This window comes from Oncorhynchus mykiss, chromosome 3, assembly GCF_013265735.2.
Source record: "Oncorhynchus mykiss isolate Arlee chromosome 3, USDA_OmykA_1.1, whole genome shotgun sequence".
NCBI classification, from domain to species: Eukaryota; Metazoa; Chordata; class Actinopteri; order Salmoniformes; family Salmonidae; genus Oncorhynchus; species Oncorhynchus mykiss.
This window is the reverse complement of record NC_048567.1, coordinates 53,599,643-53,623,198: the sequence shown is the minus strand read 5'-3', so window position 1 is coordinate 53,623,198 and position 23,556 is coordinate 53,599,643. Positions and strand designations below refer to the sequence as shown.

The 23,556-nt window shown below is 42.9% G+C and overlaps 1 protein-coding gene across 1 annotated transcript in view; it reads right to left on the bottom strand.

The window, feature by feature from the left end:
• Positions 1-23,027, bottom strand: part of LOC110520196 (B-cell receptor CD22) — a 29,114-nt gene extending 6,087 nt beyond the window's left edge. The window contains exon 1 of the mRNA XM_021597345.2: positions 22,867-23,027. The gene's annotated coding sequence lies outside the window, so the exon portion shown is untranslated. The remainder of the gene's footprint in view (positions 1-22,866) is intronic.
• Between the last annotated feature and the right edge of the window lie 529 nt (positions 23,028-23,556).

The following is a 23,556-nucleotide window of genomic DNA, read 5'->3' as shown; positions in this document are numbered from 1 at the left end:
GCAGTGAAACGAGGCTAATCAGGAGAGAGAAAAACCTCACCCAAATGTATAGGCACTTTGGAAAATGTAAATGGACTGTTTGAAAATGTGAAGATTATTTATATATATATATATATTTAAAAAAAAACGTGAATCACATTTTTATTTGGCGTACCCCAGGTGGCATTGCGTGTACCCCAGTTTGGGAATACCTGGTCTAAGGTACTGTACCGCTCAGCTCATAATGACTGCTGAAGGCCACTAGATGGCAGGGCCTTGTCATTATTCCAACCTTCATCAAACACGAGATTACAAATCTTTACCAATTTAGCCATGCATCATAAACTGACCTTGAATGGGCTATTTCAGGCAATAAGCTATTTGTTACGTCAGCATAGGAGGGCTACAAACATCCCATAATGCTGATAATTTGATTAGAAATGGCATCATCAGAAATGCACAGCATCTAAGAAACATGTAGGATACATTGAACACATCCCAATTGGCACTCTATTCCATATATAGTTCCCCTCTTACAGTGCTCTGGTCTAAAGGAGACCACTATTTAAAGTGAATAGGGTGCTATTTATTCTCTGTTATTGGCACTCATACATCTCGCAGTGGCCATTCAAGGTTTTTTTCATCATTGAACGCCCTACAACTGCAGTTATCGCCTCCAATCACAGCATGCCATGTCATAAGTCAAGAAGTATGGCTATTTGTAATATTTTTAGATTTTCCCTGACTTAACCCTGACTGTAAATCAATCCCTGATGTGAAAATGGAGGTATGAAAGCACCGCCGCTGCTAAATCGTGGCCGCCACTGCGACAAAGCAACAATTCACCAAAGTATAAAAAATAGACGGTCAGGGAGAATCCAAATGTTAAAAAAGGACATGGGGACCACATTCATTTTGTTATGTTTGAGTCACTCAGATAACATAAGTCATGGCTAGTTGTGTTGAATTGCAGGAACTTAGCTTTGAAACTTTTATTTTTATCTTAGACCCATGACCAAATGTGTAGAATTGCAGAAAATCAGCTTTACAACTGTAAATGTTTTCTCCGCCCCATGGCAACATGTAGAATTGGAGGAAATTAGCTTTAATAAAACAGCAACATTTTACCTCTGTGGCCAAGAAGGCCTCTGAAACCTCTCCCCCACCCAACTTTGTCACTGCTGAAAAAAATCCTAGGGGAAACACTGTTATGGCAGTCTAAGCTTTCGTGTGTGCTGTTCCATTGAATTGAACACCATTGAGGACCCAAAACAATGCCCAGTATAACCTTACACCCTGGCAAGATCATTAGTCACTTTAAATCTATCTTCCAGCCCTGGCTGACTCTGAGGGAGGTACAGTAATGAACATCTACAGTACGAGACATTGAGGCTGTGTATGTACTGTGAGACGGTAGTAAGTCATGCTAGGGAGACTGTCTTGTACCATAATTGGAAAGTGAAATGGGGAGGAAAGATCCCTTAATGATTTAACCCGTCTGTCACTGCAGGCAGGCAGGTGCCTCAGAGAGAGAGAGACTCCTCTCTCTTGCTCACCTCCGCCTGCCTCCCCTCTCCTGCCTCCCCCCAACCTCCCTGCCTGCCTCAGTGCCTCCTTCTGCCTCCCCCAGCCTCTCCTCTACTACAGCGCCTAATTGGTTGAATGGTGACTGCTTGTCCCTACACCCCTGGATTCGATACAGTATGATCCATGTCGCATGCCAGTGTGAGTTAAGAATGTCAGAATAGATGCATTTGTCCAAATCTCTACAGGGGATATCTTGGGGGATAGGAAGGATGAAGCCGGACCTTGAGCGTGACATTTTTATTCTTCCATTTGGGGGCTCCCGAGTGGCGCAGCAGTCTAAGACACTGCATCTCAGTGCTAGAGTGCAAGAGGCGTCACTACAGTCATTGGTTCTACAGGCGGTGTCACATCCGGCCGTGATTGGGAGTCCCATAGGGCGGCACACAATTGGCCCAGCGTCGTCCGGGTTTGTCCGGGGAAAGCCCTCATTGTAAATTTGAATTTGTTCTTAGCTGATTTGCCTAGTTTAATAAAAAGGTAAAAATTACCCCTTTAACAAACATTTTAGGTGGTGATGTGATTGATGCCCTCGAGTTGAATTTAAGAGAGATTTGCACTGTGACAGGGTAAGATGCTGAAAAGTGTGAAACAGGGAGAGAAATTGAAAGACAGTGTGACAATTGAAGTTCTTCCAAACAGCACATCACCAACCCTGATTAGATTCCCCTTGTTTGGGTTGTAAAGGATATTCCTCATTAAAACGTTTGTTATCTCATTTTGCCAAGACAAGCCGCTGGCACCCTGAATGGAGCCAAAATAAGCCAAATACATTTCCTGCCGTGGATTATTTAGCCTCCACTCAGTCATTCAAATAAGATTAATGTCTCCCCATAGTGAATAATGTATGACTGAAGTGGTCTGCAGGGCCAATTTAGCTGGGCCAACCGGCTGATACAAAACCACTTACTGGCCCATTTGATGCATACATCTTTGGAGTCCGGGTACTGATGAGGATTGGAAAACAGGACTTAACCAGATCAATTACTCCACCAGTGTCATGGCAACATATTGGGCGCCCTAAAATAGGGAGCTATCTAATCTTGCTCCCTCGGCTCAGACTGTGTTGTTCTTTACCCGCCAAATGAGCTGATGGATGCACAAATGAAGGGAGAGCGAAGGGCCCAAGAAGGGAGACACTGTCTGAGCAGTGCAGTCTGTTAGGACGACAGAGGGGTGTGATTGAATGACTAGAGAACCCCAATGTGCTGGGGTCAGCTACTAATTCCTCTAAGGTCACAGATAGGGATTCGGCTGAACATCAGATGGATTTATGATTCTTTGAGGCCCACTTATTCTCACAAGTCAGTCACCACACTGGACACAGGTGTAGGGGTCCTCTTAACGACAGATCGTGACTGAGGATGAACAACTCCGACCTTCAGAGATCTAGGTGACATCCATCCCTCTGTGACAGAACAGTCACATTCATCCCTTCAATATCCATCTTCTGTCTCGTTTCTGTCTGACGCTGTCACATTGTGTACAGACTACTCAGAGTATTGATTAGTGATATACCCACTGTAGCCTGAATACCCATCCACATCGCTCTGGCCAAAAGCCACACCCACTAGTGTTTCTTCTCCACGTTGAGTCAGCATTTGCTTTCCTCCCCGAATCTTTTAGAATGCGAACACATTCTGACCGTTCTGATTTGAAACAAGCTATACAAAACATACAGATGTTATGGGGGAGAGCGTTGCGCAAGACATAAATACTTTACACTTCAATACGTTTTAAGGAGAGCATAGACAAGTGCTCTAACCAGGTCTCTCCTTCCTTTCCCTCTCTCTTATTGCTCTCTGAGTTCCGTTCATTACTCATAAGGCCTTTTAACGCCCATCTGTCCTTCTGTTTTGTGTCCATATCCCAGGGCCAAGGCTACAGTCAGACTAATAGAACCAATCTCTCTCTCTCTCTCTCTCTCTCTCTCTCTCTCTCTCTCTCTCTCTCTCTCTCTCTCTCTCTCTCTCTCTCTCTCTCTCTCTCTCTCTCTCTCTCTCTCTCTCTCTCTCTCTCTCTCTCTCTCTCTCTCTCTCTCTCTCTCTCTCTCTCTCTCTCTCTCTCTCTCTCTCTCTCTCTCTCTCTCTCTCTCTCTCTCTCTCTCTCTCTCTCTCTCTCTCTCTCATACTGCTGTTCTAGTTTATCCTCTTAGGAATGACTGTAATCTAAGAAAACAAAAATTAATTATATTTTTAAAGAGCTCTTGAGAGAGGAGAGGTATTAGATATCGATCCCTCCTCAAGTCTTCTTTGGTGCGTAGACATACAGCATATTGCAGCGAGAAAGAACATTGCCAAGTCTGTCAATATGTTTAGCCAGCAGCATACCACACTGCATCCCACTGCTGGCTTCCCTATGACGCCATGCAGGGTCGGTCCACTGGATGGGAGACCAGATGCTGCTGGAAAAACTGTTGGAGGTCCAGTAGGGGGCACTCTGGTCTCAGGAGATCCCAGGGTAGTTAGGGAGACATTATCCTGCGTAGTGTGTTGTCTTTTGGGTGGGACGGTAAAATGGGTGTCCCATGGCACTTATCGTAAGAGTAGGTGTGCTAATCTCCATGTCCTGGCCACCACCTAATCATCCACAGCTTCCAGTTGAATCATTCCTCCCCCCTGCAACTCTTTCCCAGCTTGTTGCTGTAAAAGAGAATTTGTTCCCAGTCAACTTACCTGTCAAAATAAATGGTAAAAATGTAATACATGGCTTCTAGAAATCCATCCTGTTTAAATATGCTTTGGCGATATGCCAGGATTTGTCCGATAGGGGTAAAGGTTGCGGTGCTCTGAGGTGATGATGTTTTGTAGATGGTGGATGCCATCATGCCAGTCCCTGGGGGAATATCTAGAGTCACACGTAATATCCTCATTCCTCTTGATCTTCATTATACAGTCCTAGTACTGAAGAGACTGGCTATGTTGGACAGGCTTGAATGATTTATAAATTGATAGACAGAAATGATAAAAAAGGACTACAAAATTGTCTCGAGTGACCAGACACTGTCATTCTGTTTGTTTCACACAGACTCTGCACTTCAAATGTTTCCCTATTTTTTTTGCAATGTGAGTTGAGATGTAGAAAGACGGTAGTCTAGCACTGCGACACTGAAATGAATGAGATTGGACTCATTATTGTTACACTTGGCATTTCATTGAAACATCAAAAGTGTCAAGTAATGAGCATCTCTTTTGGATAAACCGCTGAGCCACACACACTGATTAAGCTATCTATTTTTAGACAACTTTTCAGTTGAATACTATAGTTTTCCCCAAGAATAGGATCATTCTTTTGAATGCACGATTAAGATTTTAAGATTTCAAACTGCTGGCATGTGGTGGAGAAAGACTAGCGCTTTGTGACATTTAGAAAATTGGATCCCGTGTTAAAAATCAGCTATGGTGAAATTATATTTTAATGAAGAGATTAATGCTAAAATCTAATCCTAAAAAGCATTGCCTCATTGGCGTTATATGAGTATTTGCAGCTTCATTGCCCTCCTAAGGCTCTTCCAAAATAAATACACTCCATTCCTTCAAGTTTAATATGGAATCTGACTCCTCTTCAACTTCCAGCACTGATGCTCCATCTAGCCGCCACCCTATCCAGGGCTCTGGTCAAAAGTAGTGCACTTTATAGGGAAAGTGTGCCATTTGGGACGTAGAAATAATGTGTTGGCTTATCAGACACTCATTGTATGTGACTGCTCCATCTCATTAGTTCAGGTCTGGATGGTAGGCCTGGAGGCTCCAGAGCTGATTTTGGAATAACAGTGACTTCACTGCATGGACTGCCACCGACCAGCCAGGAGACAGGAGAGGGCCTCGTTAGAGGAAACTTTTCAAACGCAATCAAGGTTTGAAAAATGAGGGACCCAAAAGTTTTAGGGTGGGGAACTTTTGGCCCTTTGGTGCGCTGCATAGAATGATAATAATGATTATGCAGATAATCAGATAGAACCTAAAGCTTGGTGCTTGGTTAGCTGATTCATGAGACAAATGGCAGAGGTACAGATGTATGAAGTGTCTGAAAACAATAGACTCTCGCTGCTGTTTCTTTTATCTGAAAACTTCATTTCTGTCCACTTCGTTTCCATTCTATGCCTCGTTTCATTGGTTGCCCTGGCAGTGTCACAGTGTATGATAATAAAGTGTTTCAACTGCTGACTGCTCAGAGATAAAGAGGATTCATCTGCTATGGTACGTTGTTTAAATGTCCCTAGCGGGACGGGACAGGTCACTGTGGAGACCCCGAGCATCCGTGCTGTGTCATCCATGTGTCATCCCTGTATTTGGCAGCATATCTGCCCTGAGCGTCCCTTCCTCTGTTGTACAAAGTGCAGACGTCTCCTCCTGTCTTAGAAATTGGGGATAAACTATTGTGAAAGTGAATTAGGCAAATGGCAATGAGTTATTGAAGCACAAGGCCAACAGGTTGATCTGTGCTTGCTCTATAACATGGATGACTATTTACCCATGCCTGAAACCTCACACTTAGATACATAAAGATATGAACATGCATATTTTTCACCACTTACATCTCATATACAAGCTCATTCATATTTCATACATGTTCTGTTCTATTAATTAATACATACCCACATGCACACAGTTATAGACATCTGGAGAGTGGGAGGAGACGGTGAGGGCTGTGGTATTCCAAACACTTAGAGAGGGTGTAGTGTTTACAGCAACACCTGGAGCCAGTGACGGGTGTAACAGGGCACACTAGCACAGACAGAACTGCTGCGGTAATTGCGCTCACACCACATTAAACATTGTCAGACCATCTAACTGAATCCTAGACCGCGTAAACACACACACACACACACACACACACGCTATTTCAAGCAATGGTGCCTAGAGAGAAAAAAAACAGACACATGCAGTAGAAGGATACATCGATCTCTTGAGCATGGTGTTTAGCTCATTAAAAAGCAACAGGCATTAAAGATCCGCATTGCGTTTCAGATGTGTGTATTAAATCTCTCCTGTATTTTATGCCAGGGTTATGATATTGAGGCTGTCTGATAAGAGCCAGGGTAATGGTTTGCATATGGACTGCTTCCTGTTTCGCTCCCCCTCTGCACCATTGCGCCTCCCCTGATTTCCTTCTTCAACAGTAATGGCTACCAAATGGTACCCCTGACCCCCCCCCCCCCCCCCCCGTACTAAATAGTAAAGGAGCAAATGTGCCAATGGGTTTTCTGATGCTGTTGCAGATGTCTGTCTGGCTGGCTCTGACCTTCAGGGCTAGCTAAGTCAGTCATTTATGTTGGTTTCCTGAAATCAGACCTCTGTTTTATAAATGTGCAGAGCAGAGTAAATTATGTGTTGATACATTAGAATCAGATTGACTCTATAAACACACCTTGTCTGGAAATGTAAGCCCATGTAAGCTCATGGAAGGATTCTGCATTTAACCAGTACTCTTTGCCAAAGCAGCCCATAATAGAGAAAATAAATGAAATTATTAGAATGACATGGCATACTTCCTCTGTATACTTTCTTTGTAAACACACACCATTTTTTCACAAGCTGTGTTGTTTCACATGCATTATAGTTTTTGGCTGAATGGAAATTAAAAGCATTTGCAGCCTGTGATCAGGGGCTTTAATTTGTCATGAGGAAATTGCAGGTCAGTTGGAAAACCCACCAAATGGCAGTCAATGTCACCAGCAGCCAGGGCTCTGTGACCTTGGCATGCCAAATCTGTACTACATCCCAAATGGCACCCTATTCTCTATATAGTGTACTCCTTTAGACCAGAGGCCTATGGATGGGTCCTGATCAAAAGTAGTGCACTAGATTGGGAATAGGGTGCAATTTGGGATGCAACCAGACCTGGGCCTAGCTGTGGAGGGCGGAAGCTCCAGGCCTCAGACACAATGGTGGCCCAGCTCAGCCAGTCCCCCTGTTAGCTGGATGACAGATGGTGCTAGGCCGTCCCTGGGTCCTGGAATGCATATCCGGTCCAGCCAGACAGGACCCCATGGCAGCCCTAAAACAGGCCCCGGAGGAAAGGGGGGAATAGGGGGGTTGTGATGGAGGGGTTAGTAGGGTTGGGGGTCCAAGGTCCTGGGGGGGAAGTTGGAGGCTCTATCACCTGTGCTGAACTTGATGGATGTCCTCTCCTTCCTCCCCCACCCTGGTTTGAGGTATAGAGTGGATGGAGGTGGATTGAGGTGGATGGTGGAACGGGAATGTCAAGGTATTGTCAGAATGAGTGAGCGTATCAACTAGTGATGTGCAGATTCGTTCTTTTTGAACAACTTTTTTTACAGACTCCAGAGTCATAGTTTGTTTTTCTGAGTTCATTAGGGATTTGTTTTTAGTGGTTCGACCTGCTGGCCTCATTGAGTCCTACAGCAGGATTGATACATGCAATGAAATTATTATTGAATGTTATGATGAGCTTTATAGAACTAAAACATACACAGCCTCTGCTCAACAAACTCAAACTCGAGAACGAATTGTTTGGGGGGCTGCAGTTCACGAACCAAGCAATGCATTTCGCCAAGAATTGATGACTATCTAGTCCGGTTGCGGCCACAACTGCCTAGAGCAGGTTGACAGTTATTGTCATGATCTAGGCTGCATCACAGCCGGCCGTGATTGGGAGTCCCATAGGGCGGCGCACAATTGGCCCAGCGTCGTCCGGGTTTGGCCAGGGTAGGCCGTCATTGTAAATAAGAATTTGTTCTTGACTGACTTGCCTAGTTAAATGAAGGTTAAATTATAAAAATACAACAAAATATAAAATAATCTTGCTCTGGAGGCAAAACATAGTTATTTCTGCTCGATGGGCCAGCTGCAAAGTCAAAATTGGCTGTATTGTAACAATTCATATTTTTTTTTAAATGCTCTTGGCCTTAATTTAAGGTTAGGATTAGGCATTAGGGTTAACAGTGTGGTTAAGGTTAGGGTTAGCTATAAAATCTGTTTTTATGACTGTGGCTGTTCCAGCTATTGACCACTGCAGAGATGCCTCAAGCGCAAGATTCATGACAATTACATTCCAACCTGCACAATTTGACCTCGTTTCAAATGTATCAAGATATTCTTATTAGTATGCCAAGCAATCAACAAATGTACATTGTTTAAAGCACACGTCTCAGTCACAAATTACAGCAGCAATAAAGCCCTCCATGGTGAACGAGAGGCTTGTAGAATCATGACTCTTGAGTTTTCAGTTCATCGTTCACCGGTAGGGGGTCGTGCCTGCTCTGGGCATTACTGAATCACATTGTCGTCAGGACACCATTGTAAATGAGACACTGCTCTCAATTTGGGTGCCCCTGAATAAATATAAGTTAATAAAAAATTCCCGAAATGAGTCGAAAGATTTGTTCTTTTGATTGAACGAGTCGAAATGATCGGGGTCAGTAAAAAGAGCCGAACTTCCCATCACTAGTGTCGACTCCTGACAAGGCACCTTATCACATGCATGGACCCCATGGACCTGCTCACACTGCCTGGTCCCTGAGATGTTATAACTACCATAGCAAACGAGGGTTGGGACTACGTTTCCACCATTGTAAGGACACAGGGCAGGGCATGACTTGTAAGGATGTCAGCAAGGGCATATTGGGCTGTGTGGGTGGGCTCGAAGCTCAGTGGAAGCGGTGCAGACAGATTGATGTTGTTATTCTGTCACACCTCAGTGTCTCACACCTTGGTGACACAGTGTAATCTTTATGTATCACTTTCACATTGCTGCTCATGCCATAAGACTGCTCCTGGAGATGTATTCTTCACATGTATGATTGTGAGCATGTATTCAACTCATTGTTGTGTACATACACATTGCATGTAGTTGGGGGTAAATCCATCTGTTGTAATCGAGGGCTTTGGGGATAGACTCATTTCTACATTCCATTCACGTTGACATTTGGAGGCAGGTCACGCAGTCCCTCACATGGTTGACACTTTGTTTGGATTGGCCGCAGGAGGGGAGGGGGGCTTCCTGATTGGTCTTTGACCCTTTCCTGTCAGTTCAGGTGAAGGCAATAATTGGACACTCAGGAAAAATAAACACGATCCAGATTAAAGACCCAGACAAGACGTGCCCGATGGAGGAAAGCGAGAAAGAAAACACAGTCCATCATTAGTAGATGTTTTCTACTGTTGACACACATGCAAAGGTCACAGCTCCGATTAGCCCCTGGCTAAACCTAAATATCAGATCATAGATATTATTGGTAGATCGATAATGGTCTGTCTGTATGACAGGAAGCAATGAAGGTAGAGGATTAGCTTGAGATGTGCTGGTGAATAAACAATGTCGACTGCTTTGTCTTCCCCAAAGCCATTCCATTGACATGAAGTGTAAGGTTGATGTATGCTTTCACCTTTTGTATTGACCCTATGGCACTGAGTGGATCGGGAGGAGTATAACCTAGCCCAGGGTTTACCAAGCTTTGTCCTGGAGCCGATAACCTCCACAGTTATGGTTTGCAGCCATTTCCATATACTAGCTTGTGAAGGCCGTCTCTGGTATGTACAATAGTTGCTAAAAGTTATTTCATTGTATAATTTGGACCAACTAATTTTAATGTTCTCTCGACCATCGAAACCCTCCAGAAATACTCAAAATAAATGAATTCCGGATTTAGCAACATGACTCAGCCAGTAGTTAAAACCACAGGACTATTCTAGAAGGATGATTAACTTCCCATCACATTCTTCTGAGCAGACCAGACAATCTTTTGAAATAGTGCAATTTCCATCGCACACCCTATAATTTCAACACACAAAACCAAAACACTGGAAACCTTTTTCTTCAAGGATAAGTAGTGTGCTTTAAATTCCATCAGTCTGAGACTCTACTGTGACAGAAAAAAACTGACTATGGCACTTAAATATACACAATGCAAAAATATGATCCTAAACATGACCCTGAAGAAATACACAATGCATTCGCTAAATATATTTGGACAAGGTTCTGATGAAGTCAGTGGTGGTACAGTATGGTTGCATTCCAAATGGTACCCTATTCCCAATATAGTGCACTACTTTTAAACAGGGCTCTCTATACAGGGAATAAGTTGCCATTTGGGACGCAAGCAGTGTCTCCTCTCATCTTGCCAATGCCGTATCACCGTCCTCAGCATGAATATTTAAAATAGTGATTTAGATGCAAATGAGGTGTGCAATGCATTACCTGGCAACTTTCCTCCTTTTTCCACCCTGAAGCTGCCTCCTTGCGCCCCATTGCACCAACATCGCACAGTTACAAAACAATGTTTTTGTCAGCTACTCTCTCTCTTAATGAGAGAATGAAATGAGATTGGTTAAGGTCTGTCTGTGGCCGTCTCTGATGATTGAGTTTGGGCTACATATTGACGTCTCTGCCAGCAGTATCAATTTGGCATTAATTTTTCTTGTGGAATGGGACAATAAAAAGTTTATGTTGCACATGCACAGCTGACGACATAATGCCAAGGATGTCCCTTAAACACACAAATTATGTTTGACTGAGAAATATTTCTGATTTAGGCACAATACTCTTTGGCGAGTCATCACTTGCTTACGCATTCTGTGTTATTGTCCGTTATTGGCCTGCAGGGTGAAATGTCTCTGCTTACAGTAAGTGACCATTCAGACAGCATAAACACAATACTTCAACACTGCTTTTTTTTGTCAGCCTAATAAGATAAACTACTCTGTAACCAATGGGTAATTGCCGTCTAATTGAAGGGTAAGACTGATCTTTTCCAGTGGAATGAAGTGAAACATCATACTTGTAAACAACAAATAGTGCTGTTTGACACGTGCCTGGTTGGTCAGAAACAGAGAGGAGACTGAGGAGGAGGTAGAGTAAGGAGCACTCCTCTCCTAGAGGAGGTCTGGTCTGGTGGTTTGTTGGCTGAGGTCTTGGCCTGGGTCTCTGTCTGTGTCTGTGTCTCTGTCTCTCTGTGAAGTCACTCTCTGAGCTCCTCTGTGGCCTGTGGCCCCTGTCCCAGAAGCCTTGACTGACTGGGCACCCACTGAGTATAAACAGCCTCCTCCTGGGTAGCTGACATCAGATCCGGGCCAGTGGTTGGGGCAAGAGGATAGGCTGATTGGACCAATGCATTCCACAACTCGCACAGACTGCTGCAGCAGCTGCCAAATCAGACGATCAGTGAGAGGAGCTTTGGGACTGTCTGTGAGGAACATTGAGCATGAATGGAAAAGGAAAGCCTGTTTGAGAACTTCTATTTTACTTCTAGCATTAGGAAATATCATACAGCCGGTCTACATGTTTGTCTGATGATGGTTGTACAAGCTGAAATGGGCAGTAAGTGAATAAAGATTGATCTAACAACCGAACCCTCACATTTACACTCAGCTTTTACCAAGTCCCCCATACTCAGAGAAAAATGTATTTGCAATCAGTAGGGATGCAACGATTCACCAATATGCATCAGTCCCAGATTAAAATGTTTAAGATTCAAGTGCATAGGTCCGCAGACCCCAAACCGATCCAAATGCAGCATGCATTGGTCAGAAAATTGATTCAAACGTTACGAATCACAGATTCACTCAAATATTTAGCTCATATTATTTCTATCCTCCAGAAACACTGCTCGTCTTTTGTGACAACTGATATATCCTCTCCTTCAGTGTCGAACTGCATGCAACTGTGTTTACAGTCATTGATCTACAAGTCATTTTGCATGCCGAACAACCCCAGGCAATATCAGTGGCCTAGTCAAAATGCTCACTGTGCCCAGCTTCACGTGCTGACCAACGCAAGGTAGGCGTCCTGTTCCTGATCTTGCACATCTGTGCGGCATTGTCAGCATTACAATGCTAAAATAGCCTGCATGATATTATGCTTTATTAGTTGAGTGACAAACTATGTAATTTGTTAGGCTATTGTTATCTATGCGCTGTTGTTATCTATGCGCTGTTGTTATCTATGCGCTGTTGTTATCTATGCGCTGTTGTTATCTATGCGCTGTTTTACTGGAATAAAAGTAAGTTCCCAGAGACAACTTACATCTGGCTATACCTGCTTAACGGGGAATACAATTTATTTTATTGTGATTGTTCAGGTTCAACCTCTATTTTTTATTGAACCTTTATTTAACTAGGCAAGTCAGTTAAGAACAAATTCTTATTTACAATGACGGCCTACCCCGGCCAAACACTAACCCAGACGACGCTGGGCTAATTGTGTGACGCCTTACTGGACTCCCAATTACAGCCGGTTGTGATACAGCCTGGAATCAAACCATGGTCTGTAGTGACGCCTCTAGCACTGAGATACAGTGCTTCAGACCCTGCGCCATTTGGGAGCCCAAAACCGCAGCAATAGTTTTGGTAGTTTTGCTTTAAATAATCAGTGTAAATTGTCATTTTTTGATATACACGGGGTAAAGTTGATCATTTCAAGACAAATAAAATAGTACAAATAAAGAAAAACCCTTGAAAGACAGATCCAGCTCAGAAAGACCCAACTCATGAGCTTCATCAGCAGCAGATTTTAATCTAGAATAGAAAATAAGATTTGGCATGGTTCCCCAGGTCCTCAAAAGGTTCTACAGCTGCACCATCGAGAGCTTCCTGACCTGTTGAATCACCGCCTGGTATGGAAACTGCTCGGCATCTGACTGTAAGGCGCTACAGAGGGTAGTGCGAACGGCCCAGCACACTGGGGCCAAGCTCCCTGCCATCCAATAGGTGGTGTCAGGGGAAAGCCCATAAAATTGTCAGAGACTCCAGTCACCCAAGTTATAGACTGTTTTCTCTGCTACTGCGGTACTGGAGCGCCAAGTCTAGGACCAAAAGGCTCCTCAACAGCTTTTACCCCCAAGCCATAAGACTGCTAAACAATTAATAAAATCGCCACTGGACAATTTACATTGACCCACCCCACAACGCCCTCCCTCCCTTTTGTACACTGCTGCTACTCGTTGTTTATTATCTATGCATAGTCACTTCACCCCACATGTACAAATTACCTCAACTAACCTGTACCCCTGCACACTGACTTGGTACTGGTGCCCCCAGTATATAGCCTCTTTATTGTTATTCTTATTGTGTTACTTTTTATTATTACTTTTAATTTTAGTCTACTTGGTAAATATTTTCTTAACTCTTCTTGAACTGCACTGTTGGTTAAGGGCTTGTAAGTAAGCATTCCACGGTAAATACTTGTTGTATTCAGCACGTGTGACAAATAAAGTTTGATTTGATTTGAATGTGTTTATGCAACAGATGTTAGTGCATAGAATTGTATTGCATCGAACCGAATCGCAGCAATTTATTCTCTAATCAAACGGAATCTTACCCGAATCGTTTAAAACTATAACGTATCATTTCTGTATCGTATCGGTGCCCATGTACAGTATCTAGATACGTATCGAATAGTCTTGAAATGGAAAGATGCACATCCCTATCAATCAGAAATCTAAGAGTGTCTAATTATTACATATCATACAGCCTAGGAGACTTCAAAACTTCCAATGATAATTTCCTTATCCATTAGTGAATAGATAGCAGGCTATTGGAACTGTTCGTTATATCTCGTATGTTTGACATCTAGCGGATAGGGCTGAAAATGAAATGCATATTTCCTCAGGGCGAAGGGCTTAAGTCAGAACACTATATACTGTTCCCTCAGTAACTGTTGTCTGGTGCTTTTGGCAGACCTACCTTTTCGCGTTCCCATTTTCAAACACACACACACACACACACACACACACACACACACACACACACACACACACACACACACACACACACACAGATAATCTGTTTAGAGTTTCTATTCGTCAGGCAGGGTAGAGCGAGGACTGTAAGTCATGCATGTCGTACATTATAAAAAGGACCTCTGCACCATAAATCTCCACGCTGGAGGATTTTACGAGCAACAGAAACCGGAGTCTGACTTCAACGATTCTCATGGGGTAGCTGCATTCCCAGGCAGTAGGATGGTGTGTGTGTGAGTGCAGAAGTGTGTGGACTTGGTTGTTGGGGTATTAGTAGTGGGTAGTCAGTGTTCACTACTCTCATATCTGACATAAGGCTTTATCTACCATTGATTTATCTGAGCTGTCAAACATGCTTGAAACACAGTAGGTGCAACATAGTGTGTCTACATGTGTGCAGGAGTTGGTAGCTCCTAACCTATTGGCTAGTGCTCTGTGGTGCTGTTTGTTTAAAACACATGCCATAGAGACGGGAGGACACTGAACTTGGGGATGTTGACAGCCAAAACATTGATCCCCAACCTGCAGGGCCAGGAAACTCATCAGACCGTCAGCTGCAGACTTTGACATCCCACTGAGCGGTATCTAAAAAGGCATCTGCAGAAACTTTTGGACAACAAAACTGGTGCACTGGAGGAGAGGGACCTTTACCAAATGGGAAAGGTGTCTGGGTTCGCTGCTGTCTGACGACACACCGGATGGGACTAAAGGTGTATGTTTACTTCATCAGTGTCCTCCTCATTCTGGTTCCTTCATTTGGGGGGGGTTGTTCCACAAAATTAGTCCCTTTTGGGTGGTGTAACTTGGTGAAAATAAACTTGATTTCCCCTAATTGTAACATTGTCATGAAGGGCACATGTTCAACTTAATAAAAATGTTCTCAAGAGGTTAAATTTTAAAAAATACTATAGTAAGTGCCTATTAAGTGCAAAAGAAAATAAAGGAGCAGGGATGCTGATTTCACCATAAATCCCTTTGTGACAGAGGGAATGGAAGCTGGTTTTGTGCAACAGGGAGGAGCAATTGAATTCAGGCTTCACACACATTTGTTTAACATTTCTAACCTGTCTATCTATGGGTAACAGGCCCAACCCACTCTGTTTTACATCACAAAACACCAGAACATGGCCAAGAAGAGTTGAACCAGCTCACCCGCTTTTACACTAGGATTTGACTATAAGATGTTCAAGGATTCGTTTGAAAAAAATAAAAAGGAATAGTTTCACCATGTTAAAACAAGTTCACGTAACAGGGTTGACCTTAAAAATGAGACATTTTTTTTTTTTTTTTTTTACCTTAAAAATGAATCACTAATAACATGGCACAAGTACTAATGTTCAGAAATTACTGTCAAAGAAACAAAATAACAAGAGCTTTATTATGGTGGTGAAAACTTGTTAAGTTGGTAAATGTTAAGTGGGTAAAAAATTACACAGAGTGACATGTCAAAAGGCTGAATTTGGGCACTTTAGCAAGTCTTTATTAATATCAGATTTATTGAATTATCCATGTGGTCTATATATTTAATGAAGTGGCATTTAATAACAGACTTTTAAAATGCAATATTGGTGCACCATTTCATTTCATGGAAGAACTACAGGCAAAGCTATGGCCCAGCTCCAATCTATGGTCTAACACAGGACCATTATGACAGATTTATTCAAATGACAATGGCATCAATGAATACAAACCACTTCATAACGGTATGAATCACAATATGGCCTGATATAAAAAACATCACCTAAGGGTTTGTGTCATCTGGAGAGTGTCCTATCATCATGAGAGTAAAAAAAAAAAACATATTTTGGGAAAGGAAAGGCTAGAATGGAATGGCAGCGTTCCTATGAATAGTTGCTTGTGACCGTCTTTGGAGATTCATTTCTTGTTGATCAATGGCGGGGTGTTAAAATAGTTGTGCCTGAGCTGTAAACAGCCAGGGTGTGGAAATATGGCCTGTGACTGTTCAGGAAATGAGGGGCCATGTGGCGTGAACAGGCATTCTTCAACTGCCACTCTGTCAACATCCACAAGGAGCTTGTATGTTTATTTTGATCTTGCTTGCGTGAGGTCTGGTGAATGTCTTGTGGGAAGCAAGACACAATTTTACTAGATTTGATTTATTTATAAAATGACAAGACAAACACAAAATCTTTCAGCTCAAGCTAGGGAAGAATACATACGTGTTTATACACATTCATATAATCAAATCTACTATCAAGCCTAACTAATGTAAATGGAAGGATGGGATAATACTCCAATGTAAAGGCCAAGTTAAGTACAGTAAGAGGAGGATGGAGAAAAAAACAATGGAATCAGTGGACAACAAGGTTGTTGGAGTGACTCTTAAATGTCTTCTGATGCAACTTTGTAGGTACTTCACCGGAGTTCCTCCATAGAAACCAACCCCAGTGAGAGACCAGAGGTTTCTTCACAGCACAGCAGCCCTCTTTAAATAACACATTCCTGTTTTGTTTTCCACTGGGATGGGAAGCTGGCCTGTGGAGTGTCTGTCTGAGCCCGCTGGGCAAGGATGGACCGCGCTATTTCACTCACAGCAGTTTATTGTGGAAAGGTCTCTGGGTTTCTCCCCACCACATCAGGCCAATAGTGACGCGGTGGGTTAGTGATGGGCCTCAATAACCACTTATGCCAGCTAGGTCTGTGCACGCTCTCAAGCACCAGGAGCCTCTGAGGTTTCTGAGCTTCGCTCAGGGCCAGGCGTATGGTACGGGCCAATAAAAAGGCATTAATTAACTTCCACATTCTTAAACAACTGCCATTACCGTGTTTACACTTAATGCCTCTAAATGAAAACAACAACCCTACCTCCCCTCCCTGTACATTGTTGATGTATTGATGGTTCCTTGGGTGAGGAGGACTAGCCTCTACAACCAATAATTTATTTCCTCTAACTCATAAAAGCTCCATGATGGCTGTTCTGTTCTCTCCCACTGAATGGGTAACAGCCTTGTCCAGTTGATTAAAGATTGATCAAATCTGCTAGAAGTGAGAGGAGCCAGATGAGAACTTGGCATAGTGCCCTTGATAGAGGAAACACATAGGGCTACAGTACATGTCAGCACCTGCTCTTTCCATGACAGACTGACCAGGTGAATCCAGGTGAAAACTCTGATCCCTTATTGATGTCGCTTGCTAAATCCACTTCAAATCACTGTAGATGAAGGGGAGGAGACGGGTTAAAGAAGGAGTTTCAAGTCTTCAATCTATTGAGACATGGATTGTGTATGTGTGCCATTCAGAAGGTGAATGGGCAAGACTTAAACATTTCTTAGGGCTAGGGGCAGTATCCTGAAATCCAGAAAAAAAACTGAGGTCACAGGCCTTTTCAATGCTATCCAATGGGATATACAAAGAAAATAGGCCCCAGATTGCAGTTTCTATGGCTTCCACTAGATGTCAACAGTCTTTAGAAAGGGTTGCAGGCTTGTTTCTTGAAAAACTAACAAGTAGTTGTTCTCATCAGGACAGGTAGTCTTTTGGCTCGCTCTTCATTATTTTACTTTTCTATTGAACACCATTCTTTCCGTCTGAAATATTATCATTTATTTACATATTAGGGTACCTTAGGATTATTAGAAACATTGTTTGACTTGTTTGGACAAAGTTTACCGGTAGCTTTTTAGATTCCTTTGTATGCATGTTGAAGGAGTAGATTACTGAAATCAATGACACCAACTAAACAAACTTTTTGGAAATAAAGAAGGACGTTATCGAACAAAAAGAACATTCATTGTGTAGCTGGGACCCTTGGGATTGCAAACAGAGGAAGATCTTCAAAGGTATGTGATTTATTTTATCAATATTTGTGATTTTTGTGAAGCCGTCCTCAGATAATCGCATGGTATGCTATCACCGTAAAGCCTTTTTGAAATCTGACAACACTGTTGGATTAACAAGAAGTTAAGCTTTTAAATGATGTAAGACACTCGTATAGAAGGTGCCAGGCGCACCGGTTTGAGTGTGTCAAGAACTGCAACACTGCTGGGTTTTTCATGCTCAAAGGTTTCCTGTGTGTATCAAGAATAGTCCACCACCTAACAGACATCCAGTCAACTTGATACAACAATGGGAAGCATTTGAGTCAACATGGGCCAGCATCCCTGTGGAACGCTTTCAACACCTTGTAGAGTCCATGCTCCAACGAATTGAGGCTGTTCTCTAGGGCAAAAATGGGTGCAACTAAATATTAGGAAGGTGTTCGTAATGTTTTTTCTACTCAGTGTATATGCTAGCATACTGTAAACGTAAGAACAACACTTTAGATAACTTTTACTGATGTGTTACTCAGTGAGGTGCATATCTTACGTGTCACATGTCCCTTAGCGCTGGCTGTCCAGATGACTGAGTGGAGGAACATCTGACTTGTATTGTTTGAGTCATCCGTGCTGCTGTGGAAGGGAAGTGTATGCTGTGGTCTTCAGATTCTTCTGCTCTGAGTTTTTACTTGTTTAGTGTCAGTGCTGGGTGCCATATTCAGTGCGTACTTAACACTGGAACATAGGGGATTAGTAGGCTTTGGACTCGAGTGACAGTTCATTACCTTGGCTTTTGGTTAGTCACTACTGTATGATGACACCCATACCGTATGTGTCACATTGAGCTCATAGCTGCGATGATGGCAAATGTAATGTCAGCAACGAATGTCAGCCTATAGAAGCCTATTAAGTGTTTTAACATAGTTCACAAGGCAAACTACACAACAAAATATTCACAGGAGATGTTGAGAGGACTAGCCCACACACGGACACAGTTTATTTTGAAGGGGGTTGAAGTTTGCGACGACACAAGCCAGCACCTAAAACTAGCACTAATTGCACCATGCGAGGGGCTTGTTTGTGTGTCTTTGGTTAGCTAAATGTCAGCTGAAACTGTCACTTTATTGCCCCTCCTGGATCAAAGACATTCCCAGAGTTATTATAAAGTTGTGTTGGCATCTGCACCCCACACCATCACACCTCCTCCTCCTCCTTGCTTCACGGTGGGAACCACACATGCAGAGATCTTCCATTCACCTACTCTGAGTCTCACAAAGACACAGCGATTGGAACCCAAAATCTCTCATTTGGACTCATCAGACCGAAGTACAGATTTCCACGGGGCTATTGTCTATTGCTTGTGTTTCTTGGCCCAAGCAAGTCTCTTAATATTATTGGTGTCCTTTAGTAGTGGTTTCTTTTGCAGCAATTTGACAATGAAGGCCTGATTCATGCAGTCTCCTCTGAACAGTTCATGTTGAGATGTGTCTGTTACTTGAACTCTGAAGCATTTATTTGGGCTGCTATTTCTGAGGCTGGTAACTAATGAACTTATCCTATGCAGCAGAGGTAACTCTGGGTCTTCTTTTCGTTTTGGCGGTCCTCATGAAAGCCAGTTTCATCATAGCGCTTGATGGTTTTTGCGACTGCACTTTGAAGAAAATGTCAAAGTTCTTGAAATGTTACGCATTGACTGACCTTCATGTCTTAAAGTAATGATGGACTGTCATTTCTGTTTGCTTATTTGAGCTGTTCTTGGCATAATATGGACTTGGTCTTTTACCAAATAGGTAAAACTGATTGGCTCAAACACATTAAGAAGGAAAGAAATTCCACAATTAACTTTTAACAAGGCACACCTGTTAATTGTAATGCATTCCAGGTGCTACCTCGTGAAGCTGGTTGAGAGAGTGCCAAGTGTGTGCAAATCTGTCAAAGGCAAAGGGTGGCTATTTCAAATCAAATCAAATTTTATTTGTCACATACACATGGTTAGCAGATGTTAATGCGAGTGTAGCGAAATGCTTGTGCTTCTAGTTCCGACAATGCAGTAATAACCAACAAGTAATCTAGCTAACAATTCCAAAACTACTACCTTATAGACACAAGTGTAAGGGGATAAAGAATATGTACATAAAGATATATGAATGAGTGATGGTACAGAGCGGCATAGGCAAGATACAGTAGATGGTATTGAGTGCAGTATATACATATGAGATGAGTATGTAAACAAAGTGTCATAGTTAAAGTGGCTAGTGATACATGTATTACATAAAGATGCAGTAGATGATATAGAGTACAGTATATACATATACATATGAGATGAATAATGTAGGGTATGTAACATTATATTAGGTAGCATTGTTTAAAGTGGCTAGTGATACATTTTACATCATTTCTCATCAATTCCCATTATTAAAGTGGCTGGAGTTGAGTCAGTGTGTTGGCAGCAGCCACTCAATGTTAGTGGTGGCTGTTTAACAGTCTGATGGCCTTGAGATAGAAGCTGTTTTTCAGTCTCTCGGTCCCAGCTTTGATGCACCTGTACTGACCTCGCCTTCTGGATGATAGCGGGGTGAACAGGCAGTGGCTCGGGTGGTTGTTGTCCTTGATGATCTTTATGGCCTTCCTGTGACATCGGGTGGTGTAGGTGTCCTGGAGGGCAGGTAGTTTGCCCCCGGTGATGCGTTGTGCAGACCTCACTACCCTCTGGAGAGCCTTACAGTTGTGGGCGGAGCAGTTGCCGTACCAGGCGGTGATACAGCCCAACAGGATGCTCTCGATTGTGCATCTGTAGAAGTTTGTGAGTGCTTTAGGTGACAAACCAAATTTCTTCAGCCTCCTGAGGTTGAAGAGGCGCTGCTGCGCCTTCTTCACGATACTGTCTGTGTGGGTGGACCAATTCAGTTTGTCTGTGATGTGTACGCCGAGGAACTCAAAACTTGCTACCCTCACCACTACTGTTCCGTCGATGTGGATAGGGGGGTGTTCCCTCTGCTGTTTCCTGAAGTCCACAATCATCTCCTTAGTTTTGTTGACGTTGAGTGTGAGGTTATTTTCCTGACACCACACTCCAAGGGCCCTCACCTCCTCCCTGTAGGCCGTCTCGTCGTTGTTGGTAATCAAGCCTACCACTGTTGTGTCGTCCGCAAACTTGATGATTGAGTTTAACAAAATGAACATTCATTCATTCTATTTGAAGAATCTCAAATATATTTTGATTCGTTTAACACTTTTTTTGGTTACTACATGGTTCCATATGTGATACTTTATAGTTTTGATGTCTTCATTATTCTGCAATGTAGAAAATAGTAAAAATAAAGAAATCCTTGAATGAGTAGGTGTGTCCAAACCTTTGACTGGTACTGTATATCGCTCTGGTTGTAACCGTAACCGAAATTAAAACTAGGCACTATTTCTGTGGAAGAGCTGTGACATGAGCGCTGTGGCATGCTCTGTGCTCTGCATGAATTCCCCCAGATCCATTCTACTCCAGTCCCTTCCAATGGCAGTTTGCTCCAGTCTATTCCCTCACTGTGCAGACACACCGGCTGTGTCAAAATTCCCATACTTGTATCAGAAATAGCAGGTGATTTGAGTGTGACATTTTGAACATTGAGTATACTTTAAATGCCCAGATGTCATACTAATTTCAGCTTTGATAATCAGCTGTCTATTAGATATGTGGATGCACTACCGAAATGAACCAATAGCAGAAAACACAATCGCCCACATAATGCATCCTCAGTATCCAAAAATATAAAGTTTATTAGTATGTGAATTTTGGAAAATTGAGTGTAGTAAATGCCAGGATGTTATACTCATGTCTGCTTTCTTCTAGTACCATTCGCTGCCCACTTTTCTGGAATTTCACAGCCACAATGCATTGGGAGGGGGAGGGGGGGGCTGCAAGTTTTGATCCCTAGATCTCTTCAAGTAAACAACAAGATGGTGAATAGCAAAGCTTTTGCAGTGGTGCTCAAATGTAAAATTCATTTTTGTTCTTCTTAAAAGTATCACAACTATTTCAAAAGCCCTCTCCACGTGGCTCAAACCCAGGCAGTGCATACACGAGGTATGTGGATCCCCAGGGGGATGCCACTGTCACACTTGTCACAAAGGGAAGCCATAAGCTCAGCCAAGCCAACAAGGCCACGGAGCAGGGGTCCAACGCCCTGGGAGAGCTTATGTCGTGACCTGTTTGGAGGAATAGGTACCCGGTGAGGAATAAATTACCCAGTACCTCTGCAAAAAAACAGGGAAGACCCGTGTGTGAATAACAGGCAGACAAAAAAACAGCAACTAGGTAATAGATTTGATTGATTTGTTTTTGTTTTTGGCCAACTGCAATATTACCTAGCCGGTTTAATATTCAAGCAGTAAAAACAGTCATATGATGGAGTAACTCCGTTAAGGAACTTCAAAGTTAATGTCTCAACGTAGTGGAAAGCCCACCATCGTACTCATACACTCTGCAGGGGAAAGAACAAGAAAATAACCCAGCAGGGTAATTAGAAGAGAACCCGAGCCTGTCGCAGGGAGCAGCATGTTAAAGCAATTCACAACACACACACATAGAACAAGCAAGTCGGCAAGTTGTGTAAGGTAAATTACAGTTTGTGGCAGCAAGAGCCACTATACTAATGGATGCACACGGAGTCGCATTGTAACGCTAACAAAACACAAGTCCGTCAAACCACGGGTGGAAGATACAGATCAACCGTGCTCAGTGAGTGATGCACTCAAGAGGAGGACTGGCCATGTGGCCAGCTGCTCCAGGCTGCAAACAGCCAGTGAGTATACTTCCACGCAAGATATTACACTTACCAAGCGAACTTCAGAAAGTTTGTACTTCAAACCATACGGACGTCCAAAGAGAAAATGAAATAACGTGTGTCACGGACATTCAAAAGCCCATCTATATAGAGGCGGACTCCAGCCGTGCCACAGGTGTACACAGGAGTGAATCTGTAAATCCTCACCTCGGATGTATCCCTCCGCTGTGGAGTGATACCAATCTATTGGAGTGATCCAATATAGTGAAACATAACCAAGTGTTTATCATATTTTTAATTCGCAAAGATATAGTCACTCGGTGGACATTCGCTGTTGCCATTAAGTCATACATCATCAGATAACATTGGTAATAGGCTAGATTTGTTCCTACCAACATAAGGATTCATTTCATACCCCCATGTAGCTATAGCTCAAACACAGACAAAATGGAAGCTTACCTTGTAAGATGTTTGGTGAAAACCTTCAAATTAACATTTTGACTCTAGGTGCTGCTGATCAATAACGGTAGGTCACAGACAGACAAATAAGACACCAGTGGGAATCAACGTATTCCGTGTTGATTTACTTTATGTTTCACAACGCTAACCGGAATGTAGGTAGTTGCCATCATGAAATGAGGTCATCGGCCTGCCCTTATACACTCGTATGCCCATATATGGTAGTAAGTCACACCAATAGCCAAGATACTCAGCTTTCCGCAGACACCTTACTTTTGCAGAT